Source organism: Geotrypetes seraphini, chromosome 11 (genome assembly GCF_902459505.1).
Source record: "Geotrypetes seraphini chromosome 11, aGeoSer1.1, whole genome shotgun sequence".
Lineage (NCBI taxonomy): Eukaryota > Metazoa > Chordata > Amphibia > Gymnophiona > Dermophiidae > Geotrypetes > Geotrypetes seraphini.
This window is the reverse complement of record NC_047094.1, coordinates 107,890,511-107,913,921: the sequence shown is the minus strand read 5'-3', so window position 1 is coordinate 107,913,921 and position 23,411 is coordinate 107,890,511.

Genomic DNA, 23,411 nt, shown 5'->3' with positions numbered 1-23,411 from the left:
ACTGAATTCCACCAGGTACTATAATGTACTTTATTTTGGATAGCTCTTAAAATAATATTAACTTCCTGGAAAGACTTATCTAAAGTGTGCACCATAGTAACATAGTAGATGACAGCAGATAAAGACCCAAATGGTCCATCCAGTCTGCCCAACCTGATTCAATTTAAATTTTTAAATTTTAAAATAGTTGTAAAGCAAACAGATCATAGAATGATTCTTCTACACCAGCATTCTTCAATGCAAGGCTTGAGGGTCCGTGGCTGAGCCCATTCACACTCTGATTCTTATGTGAGCCAAGTATATGAAAATGAAGCCATTGTGACATCACTGATAAGCTTGGCTCTTATTGGTGGAATGAGACATTACGACATCACAATATCTACTCTGGATACCACAGATTGTCATTCTCTAGTGTCTATCTCAACCTCAGTCCTTCTACACCAGCATTCTTCAATGCAAGTCAGTGGCTGAGCCCATTCACACTCTGATTCTTATGTGAGCCAAGTATATGAGAATGAAGCCATTGTGACATCACTGATAAGCTTGGCTCTTATTGGTGGAATGAGACATTACGACATCACAATATCTACTCTGGATACCACAGATTGTCATTCTCTAGTGTCTATCTCAACCTCAGTCCTTCTACACCAGCATTCTTCAATGCAAGGCTTGAGGGTCAGTGGCTGAGCCCATTCATACTCTGATTCTTATGTGAGCCAAGTATAAGATAATTAAGCCATTGTGACATCACTGATAAGCTTGGCTCTTATTGGTGGAATGAGACATTACGACATCACAATATCTGCTCTGGATACCAGAGACTGTCAATAGTGTCTGTCTCAACCTCAAAAGAGAGAGCGCCAACTGTTCAGGTTTTGATTAAAAAGTAATATTGTCACTGCACTTATTAATTTATTTATTCAATTTTCTCCACTGTTCTCCCAGGGGAGCTCAGAATGGTTTACATGAATTTATTCAGGTACTCAGGCATTTTCCCCTGGTGGGCTCAAAATCTATCTAATGTACTGTATATGGATTAATGGGGGGGGGGGGGTGGATTAAGTTACTTGCCTAGGATCACATGGAGCAGGATGGGTCTGAACCCACAACCTCAGTGTGCTGAGGCTGTAGCTTTAACCACTGCGCCATACTCCCCCCACTTGGCTGTAACACTCATTTACACACCTAAATTTAGCACAAGTGCTTACACTGCGAGTATCTCAGTGGCTGATGCAGTTAGGCCTAACCCTTCCAATTTGTAATACAGTATATCTGTTTCTCACACCCTCTGCCTCTTCATCCCTTAGCATTTCCCTTCATGAGCAGCATATATTGATTCACCCTTTGTCCTGTGTATCTGTCATAATTAGATTGTAAGCTCTTTGAGCAGGGACCGTCTCATGTGTTTAACGTACAGCGCAGCATGCATTTGGTAGCGTTATAGAAATAATAAATAGTAGTAGTAGTGATGTAAATGCTAGCATTCTATAGCCTGAACATCTAAGTTCTAGTCATGCCCCTGACTTGCCCAGGTCCACAGCCCCTTGCGGCTGTGCACTCTGGATTTTGCACATGCAATTTGTAGAAAACCAACTAAAGGCAGTTATGCTCGTAACTGCTAATTAGCACAAACACCAATTATAGCCAATAATTGGTTGTGAATGCCAATTAGCTAATTGCTCTATAAGGTATGCGTTCTCTAAATTGCTTGCATAATTTTGCACGCTAAGTAGGGCATGCACGTTTCTAGAATTAGGGGGGGTTATATTTAAATCCATCTCATGGACATTCACTGTGGCAATTCTGAAAATGTGACTGGCTAGGCAGTGGCATCGCTAGAGTGAGAGGCGCCTGGTGTGCTAACACTGCCTCCCCACCCCCTCACTGCCATCCGCTTTTTCCCTGCTCACTCCTGCAGTGCACAAGTGCCCCTCTTCCCTTCCCCCATATCTCTCTGATGTTCGACGCATGAGCAGCCAGGAATCTGGTGCTCACTCCAGCTTCAGCTCCTCCTCTTGGCGTCACTTCCTAGGCATGGGTTCAGGAAGTGAGGTCAGAGGAAGAGCTGATGCTGGCGCAAGCAGCAGGTTGGGTTAAAGAGGCTACGAGATCTTATTCCTCATGCTCGCAGTAGATTACTGAATTTATGATCTTGATCATATGTTACTTTGTGTGCTCTTGGACCATCATCGCTATATGGGACTTGGGGAGGAATGGGGGGGCTGATGGTGGGTGGTGATTCTTTGTGCACATATGTGAGAACACTGTTTGCATTTTCTGTTTGTTTCTCTGGCACTTTATTGAAAAACTTTAATAAATATATTTAAACATAAAAAGGCTACGAGAGAAGGGAAGGGGCACGCATGTGCGGCTGTGGGAGGGGGGAGGACCGAGGAAGGAGCAAGAGGTGCGGAGAGGAGGATGAGAGCCACCGCCCCGACCAAGATGGTGCCCGAGGCCGACCATCCTCCCCTGCCCTCCTTACTATGCCACTGGGGCTAGGTGTTCTAGCCCTTTTTAGGACTTTTAGGGCACATGTAGTGGGGGTTTGGAATAAGTCTGGAGGAATGGGGAGGACAAATGAAAGGGGGAGTGTGTGGTTAAAGCTACAACCTCAGCACCCTGAGGTTGTGGGTTGAAACCCAAGTTGCTCCTTTTGACTCCGGGCATGTCACTTAATCCCCCCCATTGCCCCAGGTACATTAGATAGATTGTGAACCCAACGGGACAGAGAGGGAAAAATGCTTGAGTACCTGAATAAATTCATGGGAGAACGGTATAGAAAATTAAATAAATAAAGCACACTTCTCCCTCCGTATTTGCGGTTTCAGCAATCGCAGTTTCAATTATTCACGGTTTTTAGCTTCCTGGCTCCTCCCCCCAAAATTACATCAGCTTGCATAGAGAAATCGCTGATTCCAAGCATTTACAGAGAAAATCGCTGATTCCCAGCACTTTCTTCACCGTGTTTTGCCTCTCCTTCAGGAACAGGCCAGGTCTCCCACCATGTTATTCACGGTTTCACCCTATTCACGATGGTTTTAATGGAAAACAGCGAATAACATATGAAAAAGTTATTCGCGGTTTTTTCTACATGTGTGGGTCTGTTAATCCCCTATCACAACGAATACAGAGGGAGAAGTGTATTAGGCGTTTTGAGTTGCGGTGACGCTGGGCTTCCCACCCCCCTCCCAGCAGGGGAAAAGAGTCGGACAAGGACTGGCCAGCGTTGATTGGTTTATTAAAAGCAAAGATTTGCTTCTGTTGCTTTTGTTTCATTTTTAGACAAAATGCAACAACAGCTTGTCCCTAGTAAAGATGGCGGAGAATCCTTCAGAGGAGAATAAAAGAAAGACTGTTAGAAAAAAAAAAAAAGATACATGGAGCTTTACAAAGAAACAAACGATTTAAATACATAGGTAGGTCCCTTCCACCCACAGTAACAGTAAATGAAAACGTCATTTAAAAAATTGAAAATGGCATGCTTGGTTGTTTAGACACTTCTGGTAGTTTCTGAGTAATACACAGAACTTTCTATATCAGTTGCACTGAGCAAAAGACAGAGTTTTTCTAAAAGTTACACATTTTACTTTCACTCTAAGTTGTCTGTATTGATTTTTTTTTTTTTTTAAGCAACTTGGACAAGGGCTGGAGATGAAACTAGAAAGTGCAAAGAAATCCAAAAGTTGAATCATGTCAGTAAGATTGAAGTGACTCTTTAAAACAAAATACTTAAGAGTAACTGATAGAAAGAAATTTTACACTGCCCTGAACTTCTCTAAGACAAGGTATTATGTCAAAAAAGATATAGTGGAATTAGAAAAAGTACAGAGAAGGGCAATGAAAATGATAAAAGGATTGGGATGACTTATCTATGGAGAAAGGCTAAAGTGGCTAGAGAAGAGTCTGCACAGGAGAGATATGATAGAGGTCTATAAAATGCAGAGTGGAGAGGAACAGGTAGATGTGAATCACTTGTCTACTCTTTCCAAAAATGTTTAGACTAGGGGGCATGCGATGAAGCTACTAAGTAGTAGATTTAAAACAAACCAGAGAAAATATTTCTTCACTCAACGTGTAATTAAACTCTGGAATTTATTGCCGGAGAATGTGGTGAAAGCAGTCAGCTTCGCAGGGTTTTAAAAAAAGGTTTGGACACTTTCCTAAAAGAGAAGTCCATAAGCCATTATTGAGATGGCTTGGGGAAATCCACTGCTTATTAAGAGAAAGCAGCATAAAATCTGCTTTTCTCTTGGGATCTTGCCAGATACTTGTGACCTAGGGGTCTTTTTCCTATGGTGTGCTAGCCGATTTAATGCATGCTAAATGCTAACGCATCCATTATATTCTATGGACGCGTTAGCGTTTAGTGCACCCTAAATCAGCTAGCGCGCCTTAGTATAAGAGGGAGCTAGATTGACTACTTTTAGAAACAGGCTTGAACTACCTTTGGTTTGTCCCAGTATGGCAATTCATATGTTAGTTAAATGCCAATAAACAAAACAAACATCATGATAAGTTCTTACATGAATTTTAGACATTCGGGTTTTCAGGATTTCCCCAATGAATATGAATGAGATCTTTGTGCATGTACTGCTCTCAATGCATATTCATTGGGGAAATCCTGAAAACCGACTGGATTGCGGCCCTCAAGGAGGGACTTTGAGATCCACTATATCCATGACATCCTTGTCTGTCTTGTTTGTTTAGCTCAGGAGTCCCCAAAGTCCCTCCTTGAGGGCCAAATCCAGTCGGGTTTTCAGGATTTCCCCAATGAATATGCATTGAAAGCAGTACATGCACAAAGATCTCATTCATATTCATTGGGGAAATCCTAAAAACCCGACTGGATTGCGGCCCGCAAGAAGGGACTTTGGGGACCCCTGAGCTAAACAAACAAGACAGACAAACAGGATGTCATGGATATAGTGGATATCAAAGCCCTCCTTGAGGGCCGCAATCCAGTCGGGTTTTCAGGATTTCCCCAATGAATATGCATGAGATCTATGTGCATGCACTGCTTTCAATACATATTCATTGGGGAAATCCTGAAAACCCGACTGGATTGCAGCCCTCAAGAAGGGACTTTGAGATCCCTGCTGTAGATGATTCACAATGGCGTTTTTGGTCATGGGTACTATAGATATATTACCACTATCCTCAATTTTTGTTTCACATGCGTGACTGGAACCGGCTGCCAGAAAATGATTCATTTTCCCTTCTCACTGACAATCGGTGCTATGCAGAAGGGGGAGGAGCTTTTTGAGCAGGGAAAATATCAGTGAGGGTGGGAGTGGGGAGTTCTGTGGAATCTGACATTAAGAGCAGATCACAGATGGGAGAGATTTTAATAGATCTTGGTGTGGTTTCCTGAGTGAAAGGGAAGGAAATATTACTGATTAAGTCTCTTTTTCTACAGGTAAAGGCATCCAGGCGTCTCTGGATTTGAGGGCTGACCTGACAGTAGCCCCTGGTGACAGCTCCATCTGTTCAGGTCAGCCCTCAAATCCAGGGACGCTCCTGAGGAGGTTTTACCATTTGGACTTCCAGCCTTTAGTGAGGAATGAGAGAAATAGAGTAGTAGGCTCATTCAATCTGCCCAGCTATTCCTGATCACAATATTGATTCCTTATATGGCATATAGGCTCCTCCAAGTGCATCCCAGGATGTACTGGGAAGAGGCAGGGCCACCATTTTGAAAAGGCGGGCCCTGAGGCAGGAGGGAGTGGGCATTTCTCTTGCCAGTCTATGAATCTAGGTATGAGTGGGTCCAGAGGTAGGGGAAGATCCAGGCCTTTAAGTCCAAGTGGATGAAGTGGTTGGGTCCTTGAGCTGGGTGAGCCCAGCCTGGCCCTGCCAAGTCCACTAAACCACCAGGATTTTCTTTTAGGGGCCCAGCAGGAGGGAGGAACTGGGGGCATTTGTGGGAGTTTGGGGGCAGCAGGTAAAAGTAGTAAAAATTAGCAAAATTATTACTTCAGTAAAAGTAACAAATATTATCCTTTACTTCTTTACAAGTAAAAGTATAAAACTGGTACTTAAGTACAGCAAATAGTTACTTTTATTACCCTCCCCCCTCCCAATACTCTGACGCCCATAGAATTCATATGAGCATCAGAGCAGTGTTGGAGTATTTTGAACTCGGGGCTGTGATAGAAAGCTGTACTGTGGCTTAGTAAAATAGGGCCTGTTAAGGTGCTCTAACCCAGTGTTCTTCAACCGCCGGTCCACGGTGCGATCGATGCGGCGTTATCTTCGAGCCAGCTCCCTCTTCCTAACTGATTCGGTGCACAAAGCCACGGGCAGTGGCTCCTACGCGCGTCCTGCGCCTGAACCGGAAGCCTTCTCTCTGACGTTGCAACGTCAGAGGGAAGGCTTCCAGATGAGGCACGGGACGTGCAAGGTGCAATTAGTACTATTATGGGGGCGGGGTCTGGGGTGGAGATTGGGTAGAGATGGGCGGGGTCTGGCCCACGACTTAGCCCAGTGTTCTTCAACTGCTGGTCCACAGAATAATTCTTTTATTTCGGCTGGTCCTTAGGTGTAAAAAGGTTGAAAAACACTGGTTTATACCGATTTAGTGCATGCTAAATGCTAAGGTGTCCATAGGATATAATGGATGCCTTAGCATTTAGCACACTTTAATAAAAGGATCCCTTAGTTATTACACAACACTGCCAGGGAGTATCATTGATTGGTGGCAAGTCAAATCCACGCAAGACAAATGCGCGCAGTCAAATACGCGCAGACATTTTAGCGCCATGACAATTGCGTGCAAGACAATTGCACGCTTGTGCGCAAGACAATTGCATGCATGTGCACATTTGTCTTTCGTGATTTAGACTTTATTTATTTTATTTTATTTATTCAATTTTCTATACCGTTCTCCCAAGGGAGCTCAGAACGGTTTACATTAATTTATTCAGATACTCAAGCATTTTTCCCTGTCTGTCCCGGCGGACTCACAATCTACCTAGTGTACCTGGGGCAATGGGGGTATTAAGTGACTTGCCCAGGGTCACAAGGAGCAGCGTGGGTTTGAACCCAAAACCTCAGGGTGCTGAGGCTGTAGTTTTAATCACTGCACCACTCTATAAATCAAAATGTAGTGCAAGTGAGCCAAGTACAAGTCAATCAAGTCATTGTGACATCACTGATGAGGTTGGCTCTTAGGCATTGGTGGAATGAGATATTATGACATCACAATACCAGCTCTGGTTATCAGAGGCTGAAGCTTTTTCTATACTGTTCTCCCAGGTGAGCTCAGAATAGTTTATATTAATTTATTCAGACATTTTTCCCTGTCTGTCCCGGCGGGCTCACAATCTACCTAATGTACCAGGGGCATGTATCCTGCACTTCATTGTCTTGCGCGCAAATGTCTGTGCGTATTTGACAGCACGCAATTGACTATGAACTTCATTGTTTATGTCCTCTGATCACATTAGCACTTTCTGGAAAGTACCAGTGTGTTCTGTGGGCAGAGCTTAAGCACAGCTAGAGATCGCCTGGTTGGCAGCCATATTCAGCCCGATAACCAGATGATAAACCCTATAAAGCTACAACAGCAATAGGGACAACTTAACGTCTTCTTGTTGGCCATCCAGTTAATGGACTGAATATCACCGCTAACTGGACAGCACTTCTGAGACGGTGGTGAGACCGGATATCATATGCCATCTGGCATCCAGGTACCGATGTCAAATATCTGGCTTCATTTTAACCACGGTGGCTGGTGATTTACTTCACTGCTGCGGCTAAGGTTAAAATATCAGGCCCTTTTATTTTGGTTTTAAATTTGTCTGTTTGATATTTGTTGCTTTATTTGTAATTACGTTCCAACCCACCTAGGACATTTAATAATGCAGAATACATATATATTGTAAGTAAATAAATTGATTTACTGAAGTATTTCTTAATCCCATTATAGTTTATATGCTTATAATCCACTTTTTCCAAAGCAGAGTTCAACAAAACATAAATCAACATAGAATTACATAGTTACACAACCCATAAAACCATATAACATAAAATAAATTATAATACAATCAAAATTCTATCCATCCTAGCAACTTCAGTACAGAAGTTACATATTTTCTCCTTTAGAAACATAGAAACATGATGGCAGATAAAGGTCATATGGCCCATCTAGTTTGCCCATCCGCAGTAACCATTATCTCTTTCTCTCTCCGAGAGATCCCATGTGCCTATCCCAGGCCCTTTTGAATTCAGACACAGTCTCTGTCTCTACCATCTCTTCTGGGAGACTGTTCCACGCATCTACCACCCTTTCTATAAAAAAGTATTTCCTACTGAGCCTATCACCTCTTAACTTCATGCCCTCTCATTCCAGAGTTTCCTTTCAAATTGAAGAGACTCGACTCATGCACATTTACATTACATAGGTATTTAAACATCTCTATCATATCTACCCTCTCCCGCCTTTCCGCCAAAGTATACAGATTAAGATCTTTAAGTCTGTCCTCATACGCTTTATAATAAAGACCACATACCATTTTAGTAGCCTTCCTCTGGATCGACTCCATCCTTTTAATACCTTTTTGAAGGTGCAGACTCCAGAATTGTACACAATATTCTAAAAGAGGTCTCACCAAGGTCTGATACAGGGGCATCAATACCTCCTTTTCCTACTGGCCATGCCTCTCCCTATGCAACCTAGCATCCTTCTAGCTTTCACCGTCACCTTTTCAACCTGTTTGGCCACTTTAAGGTTATCACGTACAATCACACCCAAGTCTCGCTCTTCCGTCGTATACTTAAGTTCTTCACCTCCCCCTAAACTGTACCTTTCCCTTGGGTATTCTTCTGGATACTTCAGATGATAAAACAAGTTCCGCTTCAACAATTTTTAAACATAACAATATTCCGGATATAAGATGGAGTGGAAACAGATAGCTATATATTGAAATCAGCAAGCGAAGTAGTTTTTCATGAAATATCTGGCATATCTAACCGAAAGACCCAGGGGCAAAGCCAAGTAATGCCAATCAGACCTTAGACAGTAGGGATGGGCGGACCCGCTATTCCTAAGGCCTGATTGGTCCAGGCTTCTAGAGCCTGGGCCAATCAGGCCTTAGGCTTCGGCGGGATGGGCCGGGAAGGGGCGGGCCCGCCTCATTTCGACGAGGCGTGCCTGCTTGCTCGACGTGCAAGACCCATCTGTAAGAACAGGTTTGGTGGAGTGGGGGTTGTTAGCGCCGGGGGGGGGGTGCGTCTTCGAGCAGGAGGGATTGGGCACCCTCCTGCCAGCGACCGATATTGTCGGGGGGGGGGCGATCGGTAGTGTCGGGGGGGGGGGGGGGGGGCGGTCGGTAGTGTCGGGGGGGGGGGTGCATCTTCGGGCAGGAGGGTTTGGGCACCCTCCTGCCAGTGATCGGTCAGGGGGCCACGGCCCGCTATACTTATAGCGGCAGAGAGATCCCTTGCCACGATAAGTGTAGCGGGCCGTGTCTAATCTAACCCGATTCTCTAACCCGCGTCTGTAACATGGACGCCGGTTACAGAATCGGGGTTTAGTTTAGGCCGATTCTGAATAGGATGCCTCTCCCGGGCGTCCTATACAGAATCAGGGCCTAGGTGTCTTGCGGGCCTCGCCTTCAATATAGGCGGCCTGCCTGGGGAGCATTTTTTTTTTTTAAAACGTGCATCCAGATTGGCTGATTAGACAGCTGTAGGACGCCTACAGCTGCCTAAAATCGGGACGCACTTTTAGAAAATCAGGGCCTATGTGTTTCTACATTCCCGCCTTCACCTGCAACTTAAATTGTAACATAGATCTCATTGGACGTATCTTCCTTAAAGGAATGGTGAGTGAAGTAATGCCGCTTATTTTACCTCATTGGAATGACTACGAGACGGCATTGTATTTTCCAAAACAGACAATATTTTTATTGTTAGTTTAAAGACTTACAAAATTACAGCAGCAAAGACATAGCAGAAAGAAATATTACATTGTCAGTTCAGAATATGCAACGGAGAGTAGAACTTACACTGATATGCCGAACAGGGGGCTAGCACATCCCCGCTGGCATACACAAGTGAATCTCTCTAGTTTTACCTGTGATGCAGGGATTTTTATATAGAGAAATCCTTTCTCTGTCCAAAAAAAAAACCCAACACATCCCCGAACTCTGGCCATGTACGTCCTTATTGGTACAAAAAATGTATACCTAACTATTCCCCCCCAGTCTCTCACTCCCCCCCCCAGTAGGGGGGCCCGAGCAGAAACAGAGGGCACTTCGTGAACTTTCTTCCTCCATGTCTGGAATCCTTATCACCTTGCAGATGCTGATTTGTGGTTTTACAACGCTGTACATCTTCAGGATGGTGATCTTGTAGGTAGTCTTATGCAGAAAGTTGGCAAGGGTGACTTTCCAGCACCCCAGCTGTGCCTGGTTCCCATAGCTTGCATCAGAGACAGGCAGCAAATTTCCAGCCTGTGGTTTAAAAGTTCTGTCTTGGTACCAGGCTCCTACGTTTCTACTCCCCCTTCATCCTGCAGGGGTTGTTGCTTATTATAAATGTTTTATGGCTTTTCAGGGTGCCTTGCCTTGCAGATGTCAAACAGCACTGAAAACAGCTCAGCACAAATGAACAATGGCCACAGAACCTTGGAGAAGTATCCTCCCACAGGGAATGGAGACAAGAACTTTGTAGCAAAGGCCAACTGGGCTAGCATTTCAAAGGATACATGTGTTTACAGATAGCAAGGTATAGGCTGTGCCATCTGGTTAGCTTGTAAAGGAAGGCTGTTTTTTAGGCTGTGGGAAAATATGCGGTAAAGTGTCTGTAATGTCCAGCATACACATGTTAGTCCAGTATGTCCAGGTTATTCATCTCAGGAGTGTCACAGATTCTCTTTGTAAAGTAAATTTAATTTAATTTAATTTAATTTAATTCTTATATATCGCTAATAACCGTGAGGTTTCTAAGCGGTTTACAAAAATGATGCATTAAAGATACAATAAATAAAAACTAAATAAATAAGATAGGTACTTGGAAATTCCCTAACTGTCCCAAAGGCTCACAATCTAACTAAAGTACCTGAAGAAACAGTATGAAAAATAAAATAAAAGGACAGAGGTACAGATAGAAATGAAATATTCCAGCAAGTAATGAATAAATAATTTAAAGATAGAATTAAAATAATAATTAAAGTAAACAAAATAGAGATAAAAATAAGCATAGAGAGAAACAGAAACACACTCCAAAAAAGCATCAAGATCTTTGACTTGTAATTATTATGATCATTTAACACCAGATCTTAAATGCCTTTCCGGAATACATCATATCCCTATCCCTCTCCATACCCACCTCCATCTCCACCCCAATTCACTTCAATTCATTTTGTTTGCAAGGCACTAATGAAAATAAAGCTGTTGGCCAAATGCTCTAAGAATGTTTATTAGATTATTTGTATCTGTATAATTGCTACAAATTGCTATATAGTAACAGTAAAAGCTTAAATACCAGTTGTTCAAGCATAATAGACACATAGGAAGGGTTATTACAGCAGATGCTAACTAAGTGCATTTTCTGCTGAAAGTCTGGTGTACTTCCAAGTCACAAAGCAGAAGTGAGCTCTTTCAATAAAATGCTGGTTGAATTAGCAGTCATTTACAGAGAGGTATAATCTCTGCATAATGGATGCAATTTCTATAGTGCTCCCTCTAGTGTTCAAACATTGTTACAAGGGGAAGTGTAATCTATAAATATTTCCCTTCAGTGCTCTCCCCACTCCTCACCAACAAATACACTCAGCCAGTGAGGTGTGTGGGAGACGGATGACTGGAGCTCCTGGTTTAAAAATGAAAGTCTAAGATCCCTTGATAAAGAAATTGCTTGCTCTGACCAAGTTTATAGAGTTCATGAATACTGCGTCAGTAAATGCAAACAGAGATCAATATTGCTGCTAATGCTGTTAAATATTACAGAAAAGGCCATCCATTGCAGTTTGATCTATTCCTCAGTTTATGCCCATGTACTTTCTTTAAAAAAGTGGTGTTTTGCTAGTTCTTTATCGATGAATAATTATTATTGATTTTTGTACTATATTTTTTCAAAGTGTTTAAATATTAAATACATCTGTGCATGCACCAAAATTAAGGGATCTATAGAAACATAGAAACATGATGGCAGATAAGAGCCAAATGGCCCATCCAGTCTGCCCTTCTGCATCATCCACGCTCTCCTCTCTTCCTATAGGCTCTTTACACCTGCATTGTGAGGTCATAGAGCTTTCTGGTAATAGGAACATAGAAATATGATGGAAGATAAAGGCCAAATGGCCCATCCAGTCTGCCCATCCACAGTAACCATTATCTCTTTCTCTCTCTGAGAGATCCCATGTGCCTATCCCAGGCCCTTTTGAATTCAGACACAGTCTCTGTCTCCACCACCTCACCTGGGAGACTCTTCCATGCATCTATTGCCCTTTCTGTAAAAAAAAGTATTTCCTCAGATTACTCCGGAGCCTATCTTAACTTCATCCTATGCCCTTTCATTGCAGAGTTTTCTTTCAAATGAAAGAGACTCAACTCATGCACATTTATATTATGTAGGTATTTAAACATCTCTATCATATCTCCCCTCTCCCGCCTTTCCTCCAAAGTATACAGAATGAGATCTTTAAGTTTGTCCAAATATGCCTTATGACGAAAACCACACACCATTTTAGTAGCCTTCCTCTGGACCAACTCCATCCTTTTTATATCTTTTTGAAGGTGCGGCCTCCAGAATTGTACACAATATTCTAAATGAGGTCTCACCAAAGTCTTATACAGGGGCATCAATACCTCCTTTTTCCTACTGGCAAAACCTCTCCTATGTAACCTAGCATCCTTCTAGTTTTTGCCGTCACCTTTTCAACCTGTTTGGCCACCTTAAGATCATCACGTACAATCACACCCAAGTTCTTTTCTTCTGTCGTGCACATAAACTCTTCAACCCCTAAACTGTATCCTCAAGTTTCTATCTCAAGATTCCTACAGCACTCTTTTTGGGAAGAGGGGGATGGTATTTCAAAGTGATGTAGTGGAGGGCTGGGAAGAAAACAGCCTCACCTTGCTATGTCGGCTTTCTAATTCCCTGAACCAGGATCCCCTGAGTTCCTCAGTAACTGAGGGACAGTTAATGAATGCTGTGGAGAAAAGTGCAGAATGCAGTGTGACGGCCATGGCTGCATGGAGGCGTGGCCTAATGGTTAGAGCAGCTGCCTCAGCACCCTAAGGTTGCGAATTTGATCATTTGCTTTGCTTGCAGTGTTAGTGCTCCATCCTGGAGTACCCCCTTGCCAGTCAGGTTTTCAGGATATCCACAATGAATATGCATAAACTTGATTTGCATGCACTCCCTCCATTATATGTAAATTTCTTTCATGCATATTCATTGTGGATATCCTGAAAACCTGACCGGCAAGGGGGCACTCTGAGTTGAGAAAATATGGAGTCCATTGGCTTTATTTGTTGATTCACAGTAAATGAGAATATTTTGCCTTCTGAGTTGTGGTTTTTTTTTTTCATTACACATCCGGGGCGGGAGAAGGGGAGGGGAGAGAAAAATACTGGAAAAATGAAAATGAAATATTGTTATTATAGAAATAAAGTAGTTTAGTATTATCACTTATTGTTAGAAGGGGGGATATAGTTATATTTCTATATACTATTTACATGTGAAGAAGGCGATAAGCGACAAGAAAGCATCGTTCAGAAAATGGAAAAAAGACAAAACAGAGGAGAACCAAAAAGTGCACAAAGAACACCAGAAGGAGTGTCACCGAGCGGTTAGAAAAGCAAAAAGAGAATATGAAGAGAGACTGGCAGAGGAAGCAACAAACTTCAAGTCGTTCTTCAGATACGTCAAGGGGAAGCAACCGGCAAGAGAAGAAGTGGGACCATTGGATGATGGAGACAGGAAGGGAGTGGTAAAGGAAGAGAAAGAAATAGCTGACAGGTTAAATGAGTTCTTCACGTCAGTTTTCACGAGGGAAGATATAACCAACATCCCAGAACCTGAAGAGAGCGGAAAAGGAGACCAAGATGTAAAACTGGTCAATTTAGAGGTAAGCCAAGAAGATGTACTCAAGCAGATAGACAGACTAAAGAGCGACAAATCTCCAGGTCCGGACGGCATTCACCCAAGGGTACTCAAGGAACTAAAAAACGAAATAGCGGAGCCACTTCGACAAATATACAGCCTATCCTTAAAAACCGGAGAGATCCCGAAGGACTGGAAAATAGCAAATGTCACGCCCATCTTCAAGAAGGGCTCAAGGGGAGACCCAGGAAACTACAGGCCAGTGAGCCTGACCTCAGTCCCAGGAAAGATGATGGAGGCACTGATTAAGGACACCATCTGTGAACACATCGAAAAAAATGGGCAGCTAAAACCGAGTCAGCATGGCTTCTGCAAGGGTAGGTCATGCCTCACAAACTTATTGCACTTCTTCGAGGGGGTAAACAGCCAGGTGGATAAAGGGGAATCTATAGATATCATTTACCTTGACTTCCAAAAAGCCTTCGACAAGGTACCACACGAAAGGCTGCTTAAGAAGATATGGAACCACGGGGTACAAGGGGTGATCCACCGATGGATCAAAAACTGGCTGGCGAACAGGGAACAGAGGGTTGGCGTAAAGGGCCATTACTCAGACTGGAAAGGGGTCACGAGCGGAGTTCCGCAGGGGTCGGTGCTGGGACCGCTCCTGTTCAATATCTACATAAACGACCTAGAGGCGGGAACCAAGTGTGAGGTTATTAAATTTGCAGATGACACCAAACTATACAGCAGGGCTCAAACCAGGGGAGACTGCGAAAATCTCCAAAAGGATCTAACGCAGCTGGAAAAGTGGGCCGAAAAATGGCAAATGAGCTTCAACATAGGGAAATGCAAGGTCATGCACGTGGGGAAAAAGAACCCGATGTTCACATACAGAATGGGGGGAACACCGCTAGGGGTCAGTAACCTGGAGAGAGACCTGGGAGTGATGGTAGACGCAACACTGAAGGCATCGGCGCAGTGCGCTACAGCCTCAAAGAAAGCTAACAGAATGTTGGGTATCATTAAGAAGGGTATTACGACCAGGACGAAGGAAGTCATCATGCCGCTGTATCGTGCAATGGTGCGGCCGCATCTGGAGTACTGTGTCCAGTACTGGTCGCCGTACCTCAAGAAGGACATGGCAGTACTTGAGGGAGTACAGAGAAGAGCAACTAAACTGATAAAGGGAATGGAAAATCTCCCATATACCGACAGGTTGAAGCAGTTGGGACTTTTCTCACTGGAAAAGCGGAGACTTAGAGGAGACATGATAGAAACCTTCAAGATCCTGAAGGGCATAGAGAAAGTAGACAGGGATAGATTTTTCAAATTAAGGACCACCACAAGTACAAGGGGGCACTCGGAGAAATTGAAAGGGGACAGGTTTAGAACAAACGCTAGGAAGTTCTTTTTCACTCAGAGGGTGGTGGATACATGGAACGTGCTTCCAGAGGCTGTTGTAAACAAGAAAACATTAAATGGTTTCAAAGAAAGTTTGGATAGATTCCTAGAAGAAAAAGGGATTGAAGGGTATAGATAGATATAGACCACTACTCAGGCGATGGGCCTGATGGGCCGCCGCGGGAGCGGACCGCTGGGCAGGATGGACCTATGGTCTGCCTCAGCGGAGGCAACTTCTTATGTTCTTATGGTGTATTTTCTGTAATAACTTGAAACTTTTAACCGTATTACACTGTAGTAATTTAATAAAATAATAAAATATTTTTTTAAAAAAACAACTCTGTTTTAGTGCATTGAGCTGAAAGCCTGAGGTGCTGTTTATGTTTGAAGCAGCAAATACAGGAGGTTAATCTTCCTGTTCTAACATGGGTTAGTACATACTAACCCATGCCCCATTGACTTAGAGACAGTGGGATCCTGAGGTCTAGGTCTTCAGGCTAGATGGCGTCCTTGAGCTCAGACTCTTTGTTCTGCTCCCCCTGTGGATTTGCAGATTCATGCAGATTTAAATAATTACTAGATTATAGGATATGCTTAATGGAGTATTATAATAGCACATTTGCTAATTAGTAAAACTGGCATGCTTCTTAATCTATTGGCATGGTAACACGCATTGTTTTGTGGCAACATACGCCTGACTTAATTTTTAAATTGTAATTGAAAAATATATTCAGTTCAGTTTGTTTTGATATAGCGCAAAGTCATAATACGAGAACTAAGCAGTTTTCTTTTTTTTTTTAAATTATTGGTTTTTGCAATCAAATACATAGTGCAATCAGATTAACCATAAACTAATATAACATTTCGCTATTTAACACACACACACAAACGCCCCTCCTGCACGTGTATAACAATCTTTCATGAATCAAAGGGAAATAATGTTAATAATTCATGTTCAAATCTTACAATATTTTGTTAACGAGTCCCAAATTTCCTTAAATTTGCTATGGTGTCCCAACTTATAAATCTGACATAAGGATTCCCACCAGAAACTATAATTTAAGTTATCCCAACTTTTCCAATTTTTCATTATAAGCTGCATGGCGACTCCTGTCATGATGAGGAGCAATTTATTCTGGTTTGCATTGATCAATCTCTTGGGGAGTAATATCGTTCCAAACAATATTATATCATATGACAACGATAATGGAACTTCCAATATCGTAATAATTTGACCCCAAATAGATTTCCAGAATTTAAGTACCAAGGGACAATAGTACAGCAAATGATCCAATGTCCCTATATCGAGATGACAGTGCTAGCATCTATTAGACTTAGGTGATCGAGGCCAGCGGTGTTCCAGATTTTAAGAGTAAATGGGATGCCCATGTAGGATCTCTAAGAGGGTAGAGTTAAGAGTTAAGGGGATGGGTCATTAGGAAGGGGATCTCTAGGAAGATAGTATTAGGGGGGGGGGGTCAGTAGAGTGGGCAGACTTGATGGGCTTTGGCCCTTTTCTGCCATCATTTTCTATGTTTCTATGTTTCTATCCAATTTCTGTAAACGAACATAACATAACATAGCATAACATAACTTTATTCTTCTATACCGCCACAATCAGACGATTTCTAGGTGGTTTACACTGAAGTGAGCTGGACAATCAGTGAAATACAAAATACATATAGCAAAAGTATAACATGTTTCTTAAGAATAGTCAGAGTAAAATGATTGTAATTAGTATGACTTCTTTTTAGGAAATGAATCTATCAAACAATACAGTCTTAATTTCTTTCCGAAATGTGCCATAGGTCAACCTGGCTCCATTGATGTAATTACCTAACCAGGACTGCCGTTTACTTGCTTGAAACATAAAAGTCCTATCCAAAAAGGACCTGTATTTACAACCGGTGATCTTTGGATAGGCCAATAAATTACAATTTCTGGTTATCCTCGTAGAGCCGTATAGCACAAAATGAGATAAAAGATAGGTAGGGGCTACTCCCCAAACCAACTTGAAGCAAATTCAAGAGAACTTAAATATCACTCGTGCCTCCATCGGCAACCAGTGCAACAGTCTATATAGTAGGGAATAACATGATCGCTTTTCTTCAGCCCAAATTACAGATGGACAGCTTTGTTCTGTACTATTCTCAATTTTCCCAAAGTTTTTTAGGTACACCCAAATAAACGATATTGCAGTAGTCCAATATAGGTAGAACCAATGACTGCACCAATACTCTAAAAGACAGAGGATCAAAGTATTTTTTGATGGTCTTTAATTTCCATACTGCAAAAAAGCACTTCTTCACCACTAAATTCGTGTGTTCAACCATGGACAAATGAGTGTTTAATGTGACTCCTAATATTTTTATAGTTTTAGAAATCGGGTAATCATGACCTTTTAAGTGAAGTGATGTACTAGTAGTTTTATCCTTTGGGCTAGCTAAGAAAACTTTTGTCTTTTCTGTATTTAATTTCAATTTAAAATTGATGGTCCATTGTTCTATTTCAGTCATAATGTGGGAAATGTGTTCTAAGATTTCATTGGTTATGCTATTCAAAGGAATTAAAATAGAAATATCATCAGCATATATGTAAAAATTTAGATTTAACTTTTGCAGTAGATGTCCTAAGGACGAAATGTAAATATTGAATAGGATGGGTTTTCCATTTAAAAAGTGTAATGGGGGATATTGTAAACGCCTTTCAGCGCTTCATAAGTGATAAATAGTAGTGGTAGTAGTCCTATGCCTGCCTTTCTCGTCTCCTTGGGAGGAAGGTGGTGAGCCATTGCTGGGTCAAGCTTCTCTTTTGGCTACCTGTTGCTCTTTTCTCTTCCTATTTAGCATTGAATTCTTTCTCTTTTATTATTTATAATATTGTAAACCACCTAGAACGGGAGTAGGAAACCTCGGGCCTCGAGGCCGCAACCGAATCGACTTCTTGGTATCTACCCAATGAGTATGCATGAGATCCGTTTGCTTACAACAGAGTCAGTGTGCGCAAATCGATCTCACGCATATTCATTGGGGAAATCCTGACAACTCAACTGGATTGTGGCCCTCGAGGACTGAGGTCGCTCACTTGGACTTAGAAAGTATATCGTGCATCAATAAACTTGAACTTAAAACTTAAATTCTCTGGGTGTGAGATTTAGCCCTATGTAGACGGCTGGGAGCGGTTCCCAGTGGTGGCATAGTAAGGGGGTGGAGGCGGTCCGCCCTAGGCGCTGTCTTGGTGACGGTCACCGGCACCCGTCCTCCTTCCCTGCCCCACACTACCGTGCACATGTGGCCCAACCCTCATACCGCTTTAATTTTTACGGTGCAAGAAGCAACCCCAGCCTCCTGCACGTGTCAACGTCGACTCTTCCTTGTACTTAAGAACGCGGTTGCGGCTTCATTTGATTTCACTGAGCAGTATTTCCAGTGGCCTAGACTCCTACACTTCTCCTGTAGCAGATTCAGGAATGATGCCGGGTCACATTAACAACAATGAATATGCATAAACTTGATTTGCATACACTGCCTTAGAGGGAACACTTGTAGGGACAGTAGGCCCTTTTGTCAGCTGGGAACAGAGAAAAATAGCAAAAATCTTAAAATCTACAAGTTCCGACGTAAGAACAACTTTTAAAACGTAACTTGCTCTTAAACTGGGGACTGCCTATATAAGGAAAACACAGACAGGACGCTGACACCATAATTCTTCAAGGCAAGTTAAGAACATAAGAATAGCCTTACTGGGTCAGACCAATCGTTCATTAAGCCCAGTAGCCTGTTCTCACAGTGGTCAATCCAGGTCACTAGTACCTGGCCAAAACCCAAGGAGTAACAATATTCCATGCTATCGATCCAGGGCAAGCAGTGGCTTCCCCCATGTCTTTCTCAACAACAGACTATTGACTTTTCCTTCAGGAAATTGTGCAAACCTTTCTTAAAACCAGCTACGCTATCTGCTCTTACCACAACCTCTGGCAATGTTTCTTTGTAGAAAGGTGAACAGAAGAACACCTCGCCTTGGGATAAGCAAGAAAGGCAAGGGAGGCGCCTTTTCAACCAATGTCGGGTCTTTATTCCAAACAAATTATCCCAACAAGGATCCCAGTTTCGGCGTGTGGTAGACATCTTCCTCAGGAGACACTATCATTAATATGTAACACATTAAAAAAACATTTAAAAACATGTCAAGGTATCAAGATGCATATATAGTGTGACAATATTGAGGAGATATAAAATGAACAGAGAAAATATTTATTTATATATATATATATATATATATGTATGTATATATAACATCAGTATAATGAGCTAATGATGTCATATATGTATACTGTATATACACCAGTGTATCTCACACTCGTGTGCCTCCTGAGATTCGAAGTGTGCCAGCTGACTTCCCTACGCAGTACAGCGCCAGCGCTGCCAGATTCGCCGTAAGCCTGCATGTTTCCCCCTTCTCTCTAGCATCCTCCGGCTTCCCCCTGGCTTCTCAGTCTCACTTTTAAAGCTAATTACAGCAGCCTGCAGAGAATCGCCGGTAGGTAAAATTATTTTATTTTCAATATAGTGATTGCAATGTGTCAGTTTTGAGAATTTATATCTGCTGTATATATTGTGTGTAAATGAAAAATGAATGGAAAAAATTGCATTACAATTAGTAAAGGGGATGGGATCTGAGGCAGAGCTTGGGTGGGCCTAGGGAGGTCTGTGGTTGGGGTACTCAGTTGATATTTGTTAGACTTAGGGGGTACTTAGCTTGAAGTAGTTGAGAAACACTGCTGTAGGCAATCAGCTGGTGCCAGTGCCACTCCTTCTCTCTGGCCTTCTTCCCTGCTGGCACCCTCTACTGGAGGGCCTTTGCATAGGCGCGGACGTCGACATGATGATGTCACGTATATGCATGATGTCATCATGGTGACGCCTTGCACTTCTGGGTGCTTCAAGCCATGGCCACTACATTTAGTGTGCCCCGGCTCGAGAAAGTTTGAGAGACACTCATATACACATATAGAGACACATTAGGTTAAAAAACAGTTTGTCATTTGTGGGTTATTAAAACAATAATGATTTACCATCAAGATTAAAAATGACACAATGCTCATAAAATCAAATAGCGAGTTGCAAGAGAAAAGCAAGTAGGCAGAAGTTTATGCATTTGGAATACGCGTATAACAAAGGAAATGGTAAACTTTCAGTTGTGCATAACAGACCATTAGCCATGTATAGATGTTGTAGGAATCAACTTAGGAATCAAGGAAACTCTTATATCTTGGCATCCCAAGTCCTCTAAATTTTCTTCACACTTCTACCTCTAACCCTCTGTTGTAGTTCCTTCCTATTTCTCCTACTGTAAACCACGTCGAGCTCTACGAACGTGGAGATGATGCGGTATACAAACCTAAGGATTAGATTAGATTAGATTAGATTAAATTTGGGTGAATAGAATAATAAAGAAAAGGAGAGAAAACAATTCAAGAAAGAGAGAATACCTTAGCTGGTGGACACTGAGTCCGAAACGTACTAAAAATGAAGAAAGTAAAAACAACTTTAAAAACTAGTCATTTGAAGAACAAAACTGTAAAAACTAGATGGCATACTATAATAAAAAAAAAAGAGGAGGTTTAAAAACCCAAAATTAAAACTGAAATAAAACCAGAGCAGGCTGGAAATGCTGTTCTAAAAATACGTAAATTTTCTCCTGATGCTAGGCCAATTACAGCTGCCATTAAACTTGCTGAATGAGTGCCATGATTGGATTGGAGCTTGTGGCATTGAGTCCTTGTTGCTCTTTCCAAATAGTTTTTCAGCTCTTCTAAGACTAAAGGTTCATTAAGCCTTTAATGGCTTCCTAGGTATTGTGCTGGCTGTTGAATGTGGAGAGAAAGATGTCAATGAATATCTGGACCTTGCTGTATTCTTTTTGGAGGAATGGGGACTTGTATGCTGCCTTGATGTTTCAAGGCAATAGGCAGTGGAGGATTAAGTGACTTGCCCAGGGTCACAAGGAGCACTGAGGTTTGATCTCACAACCTCTGGATGCAGAGGCAGAAGCTCAACCAGTGAGTATAGGACAATCAAACCATTGTGACATTACTGATGAGGTTGGCTCTTAGGCATTGGTGGAATGAGGCATTATGACATCCCAATCTCAGCTCTGGAAAGCTGCTACTCTTTGGGTTTCTAAGAGGAACTTGTAACCTGGGTTGGCCACCGTTGGAAAGGGAATGGAGACTTGTATACTGCCTTTTTGTGACGTTGGCATTTCAAAGCTAATATTCAAAGCAGTGGGCATTGGAAGATTAAGTGACTTGCTCAGGGTCACAAGGAGCACCGGGGTTGATCTCACAACCTCTGGGTGCAGAGGCAGCAGTTCAACCAGTGATCCACAGCCCTTCCTGAAATCATAGATGAAGACGGATAACAAAACCCATTGGCTTTGGTTGCAAACATTGCTTTTGTATGGAGCACAGATGTCTGTCTATGGTTGAGATTCTAGATACAAACGATTGACGTGTTTCCTTTGGTTTAATCTTCAAGTTTTCTGGCTCTTTCAAGAAACAATTTCGCAGAGACTTGACACACATTTTCCCATAGATTTAGGTCAAGGGAGTGGATCTTTCATATTATAAGCCCCTGGTTTCTCATGAAATTCCAAAATGTATTGCAAGTCGCATGTTCTGTGCCCGGAACAGCAGCCATGGCGAAGCCCAATTCCTAATTGCTGATGATATTTGTTTGCTTGTGCCATGGCATAATAAGCTCTTTATACATTGTAAGCAGTGCCAACGAATAGATTCAATCAGTGCAGTACCTTTAGTCTTCTTGTAAGGGGTACTTTTCCAGCACACATTGCCTTTCTGCTTTTTTTTTTAAAAAAATTCTTGTTTACACTGTGTACAGTACATGGTGTTGCCTCTTCGTCTATGACTCATAGAGAGCTGTGGAAAGTGCAAGTACATAACCTGAGAGTTTGGGACCCTAATCAAAGGCTTCTTACATAGCTTAAATACGCCATAAAAATTCTTTGAGGAAAACAGCAAAACTACTGCGTGCCTCATTTTGTATTGAATAGAGCTCTCTATGCTTTACCCTTGTTAGCACAATGGAACTTTGTAAGCTATTCCTCAGGTCAGCAGCTTGGCTGCTCAAATTCCCTGGAGGAATACTTTTGATTTTGAAACACCCTTTTAATAACGGGAGGAGGAGAGGGAGGGAAAAGAATAATGTGTTCCTGATGCCACTTTTAAAACCAATTGGAGGAATTTTTTTTTCACTCAGGGAATAGTTAAGCTCTGGAACGCATTGCCAGAGGATGTGGCTCTAAGAAAAGTTTGGACAAGTTCCTGGAGGAAAAGTCCATAGTCTGTTATTGAAAAAGACACGGGGGCAGCCACTGCTTGCTCTGGCTCAGTAGCATGGAATATTGCTACACCTTGGGTTTTGGCCAGGTACTGGTGACCTGGATTGTCCACCATGGGAACGGGCTACTGGGCTTGATGGACCATTGGTCTAACCTAGTAAGGCTATTCTTATGTTCTTACATGAGCCAAGTATAGGACAATGAAGCCATTGTGACATCACTGATGAGGTTGGCTCTGAGGCACTGTGGAATGAGGCATTATGACATCACAATCTCAGCTCTGGAATGTTGCTCTCATTGGGGTTCCAGAATCTTGCTATTCTTTGAGATGCTGGAATGTTGTTACTCTGGGTTTTGGCCAGATACTAGTGACCTGGATTGGCCACCGTGAGAATGGGCTACTGGGCTTGATGGACCATTGGCCTAACCCAGTAAGGCTATTCTTATATTCTTATGGATGGGGAAAAAAATTCACTTCAATAAAACTTTATGCTGAATTAAGTTGTCATACCTATATATAAGTAGGTTCAGCATTATGGTGGTCTAGGTTTTATTTATCAGAAACTTAATGAAAAATGTATGTGTTGTCG